This window comes from Triticum dicoccoides, chromosome 7B (assembly GCF_002162155.2).
Source record: "Triticum dicoccoides isolate Atlit2015 ecotype Zavitan chromosome 7B, WEW_v2.0, whole genome shotgun sequence".
Taxonomy (NCBI): Eukaryota; Viridiplantae; Streptophyta; class Magnoliopsida; order Poales; family Poaceae; genus Triticum; species Triticum dicoccoides.
Window position 1 is genome coordinate 575,171,853 of NC_041393.1, and position 4,424 is coordinate 575,176,276.

Consider the following 4,424-nt stretch of genomic DNA (forward strand, 5'->3'; position numbering starts at 1 on the left):
CCGCATATGGGCTGGCCAAATTGGAGAAGGCAATGGGAAGGAGAAAACAAAAAGGGAGTAGGATTCCCCCTTCCCCATGTTCCCTTCCTACTCTTAATAGGAATAGGAGAGGGGGAGTTGGCCGAATTGGAGAGAACCCCAAGTAGGATTCCTCCTACTTGGGGTGCCCCCTTGGATGCCTGTCCTCCTCTCCAACCTATATATATGTGGGAAGGGGCGCCTACAACAGATAACAACAATCGTTAGCCGTGTGCGGCGCCCCCCTCCACAGTTTACACCCCCGATCATATTGTCGCGGTGCTTAGGCGAAGCCCTGTGCAGATCACTTCACCATCACCGTCACCATGTTGTCGTGCTGAAGGAACTCATCTACTTCCTTGACACCTTGCTGGATCAAGAGGGCGAGGAACGTCATCGAGCTGAACGTGTGCAGAACTCGGAGGTGCCGTACGTTTGGTACTTGATCGGTCGGAGCTAGAAGAAGTTGGATTGCATCAGCCGTGTTGTCTAACGCTTCTGGTTTTGGTCTAGGAGGGTATGTGGACACACTTGTCGGTGTCAAAACCGGCAGATCTCAGATAGGGGTCCCAAGCTCTGAGTCTAAGGATCAATGGTAACAAGGGACAATGGGGACACGATGTTCACCGAGGTTTTGGCCCTCTTAAAGGAGGTAAAACCCTACGTCTTGTATTCGACGAGTATAGGGGTCACAAGAGTTGATCTACCTCGAGATCATAATGGCTAAAGCCTAGCTGTCTAGCCTATGATTCTTTTGATAGCCCCTACGGACTAATCCCTTTGGTTTATATATACACCGGAGGGGCCTAGGGTTGCTCAGAGTCAGTTTACAAGGGAAGGAAATAGTACATCCGGACATCAATCTTGCCGTCCACGGATATAGGAGTCCTACCCGGACACGGGGGATGGTCTTCTACTTTATCTTCACAGCCCATCAGTCCGGCCCATATTGAATAGCCCGGACACCCGAGGACCCCCTAATCCAGGACTCCCTCAGTAGCCCCTGAACCAGTCTTTGATGACGATGTGTTCGACATGCGGATTGTCTTCAGCATTGCAAGGCGGGTTCCTTCTCCTGAATATTTTTACTTAGCTTCCGATGTACAGGGACTGTGTCCGGCTCTGCATAATCAATTACAACCCTTAGCCGCGAAGGCAAGATGTCAAAGCAGGAACAGTGTCTTTTACTGACAACTTTTTTCAGCAAAACGTCACACTTGACTCTTCAATATTTCGAACCGTTTTCACACATCCCGTTTCATGTTTCAAGGTTTAGCCTCCATTGGCATGTCTCATCAAAATAGAGATCGTGCCTGCCCATTACAGGATTCTCATCAATGTGATTTGGGTAACCCAACCGCGCCATACGCAGTATCTCATTGGGAATAGGCAAGTTTTATGGCTTGAGAGGGGGGCGGTTGGTATTTTCACCATCTATAAGAGGATAAAAGATATCCCTTTTTTCCCCACGCCTTCCTCTAGATTCTGTGTTCCAACCTCCAAGCTCTAGCGCCCCAAAACTCCGATCTTTCCCACCGCCACCACCCTCCCCTAGCAATGGTCGGGTCTGGTTGGCAAATGGGAGGCCTCCTCCGTCACAGGAAAGGACATCAAGGATCTCCTGAGCGCGGGCTATCTGTACGCGGATATCGCGCATAGGCTCCCTGATAAAGATCGGGTTATCCCTAATCCGGGGCCCAACGAGAGGGTCGTGTTCATCCCCCATTTCCTTTGAGGGCTAGGGTTTCCCTTCCACCCCTTGGTCCAAGGTCTAATGTTCTACTACGGGTTAGATTTCCACAATCTAGCCTGAAATTCCTTCCTCCACATATCGGCGTTCATCATCATGTGTGAGGATCTGCTCCGCATCCCACCACACTTCGACCTATGTCTCAAGGTTTTCAATCTGAAGCCAAAGGTGGTCTATGGACAACATGCTGATACGTCCATTTTGCATCATGTTTTTATACCGACATTTATTGCATTATGTACTGTTATTACACGTTATGTCATAATACTTATGGCTATTCTCTCTTATTTTACAAGGTTTACATGAAGAGTGAGAATGCCGACAGCTGGGATTCTGGGCTGGAAAAGGAGCAAATATTGGAGACCTATTCTGCACAGCTCGAAAAGTCCTAAAACTCCACGAAATTCATTATTGGAATTAATAAAAAATATTGGCGAAGGAATCAGCGTCAGGGGGCCCACACCCTGTTCACGAGGGTGGGAGGCGCGCCCACACCCCTAGGGCACGCCCCCTGCCTCGTGGCCCCCCTGACAGGCCTCCGGTGCCCATCTTCTGCTATATGAAGTCTTTTACCCTGGAAAAAATCATAAGCAAGCTTACGGGACGAAACTCCGCCGCCATGAGGCGGAACCTTGGCGGAACCAATCTAGGGCTCCGTCGGAGCTGTTCTGCCGGGGAAACTTCCCTCCGAGAAGGGCAAATCATCACCATCGTCATCACCAACGATCCTCTCATCGGGAGGGGGTAAATCTCCATCAACATCTTCACCAGCACCATCTCCTCTCAAACCCTAGTTCATCTCTTGTATCCAATCTTTGTACCAAAACCTCAGATCGGTACCTGTGGGTTGCTAGTATTGTTGATTACTCCTTGTAGTTGATGCTAGGTGGTTTATTTGGTGGAAGATCATATGTTCAGATCCTTAATGCATATCAATACCCCTCTGATTATGAACATGAATATGATTTTTGAGTAGTACGTTTGTTCCTGAGGACATAGGAGAATTCTTCCTATAAGTAGTCATGTGAATTTGGTATTCGTTCGATATTTTGATAAGATGTATGTTGTCTATCATGTAGTGGTGTTATGTGAATGTCGACTACATGACACTTCACCATTGTTTGGGCCTAGTGGAAGGCATTGGGAAGTACTAAGTAGATGATGGGTTGCTAGAGTGGCAGAAGCTTAAACCCTAGTTTATGTGTTGCTTCGTAAGGGGTTGATTTGGATCCACATGTTTCATGCTATGGTTAGGTTTACCTTAATACTTCTTTTGTAGTTGCGGATGCTCGCAATAGGGGTTAATCATAAGTGGGATGCTTGTACAAGAAAGAACAATACCCAAGCACCGGTCCACCCACATATCAAATTATCAAAGTAACAAACGTGAATCATATGAGCGTGATGAAAACTAGTTTGCCGATAATTCCCATGTGTCCTCGGGAGCGCTTTTCTCATATAAGAACTTGTCCAGGCTTGTCCTTTGCTACAAAAAGGATAGGGCCACCTTGCTGCACTTTATTTACTTTCATTGCTTGTTACCCGTTACAAATTATCTTATCACAAAACTATATGTTACCTACAATTTTAGTGCTTGCAGAGAATACCTTACTGAAAACCGCTTGTCATTTCCTTCTGCTCCTCGTTTGTTCGACACTCTTACTTATCGAAAGGACTACGATTGATCCCCTACACTTGTGGGTCATCAAGACTCTTTTCTGGCGCCGTTGCCGGGGAGTGAAGCGCCTTTGGTGAGTGGAACTTGGTAAGGAAAAATTCATATAGTGTGCTGAAATTTGCTGTCACTTGTTACTATGGAAACTAATCCTTTGAAGGGCTTGTTCGGGGTATCTTCACCCCGATCAGTAGAGCAAAGAGTTGCTCCTCAACCTACTGAACCTACTGAAAATGTTTACTTGGAAAATCCTTCGGGTATGGTAGAGAAACTGCTAGCTAATCCTTTTACAGGAGATGGAACATTACACACCGACTTGCACCTAATCTATGTAGATGAAGTTTGTGGATTATTTAAGCTTGCAGGTATGCCTGAGGATGTTATCAAGAAGAAGGCATTCCCTTTATATTTGAAGGGAGACGCATTGACATGGTATAGGCTATGTGATGATATGAGATCTTGGAACTATAGACGATTGAAATTGGGATTTCACCAGAAGTTTTATCCTATGCATCTTGTTCATCGTGATCGTGATTACATATATAATTTTTGCCCTCGTGAAGGAGAAATCATCGCTCAAGCTTGGGGGAGGCTTAAGTCAATGTTATATTCATGCCCCAATCATGAGCTCTCAAGAGAAATGATTATTCAAAAAATTTATGCTCGGCTTTCTTTCAACAACCGCACCATGCTTGATACTTCTTGTGCTGGGTCTTTTATGATAAAGACTATTGAATTCAAGTGGGATTTATTGGAAAGAATTAAATGCAACACTGAAGATTGGGATTCCGATGATGGTAAGGTGTCAGGTATGACACCTAAGTTTGATTGTGTTAAATCTTTTATGGATACTGATGTTTTTCATGGATTTAGCACTAAATATGGACTTGACTTTGAGATAGCAGCTTCTTTCTTTGAATCATTTGCTACTCATGTTGATCTCCCTAAGGAGAAACGGTTTAAATATAATCCTCCCGCTGA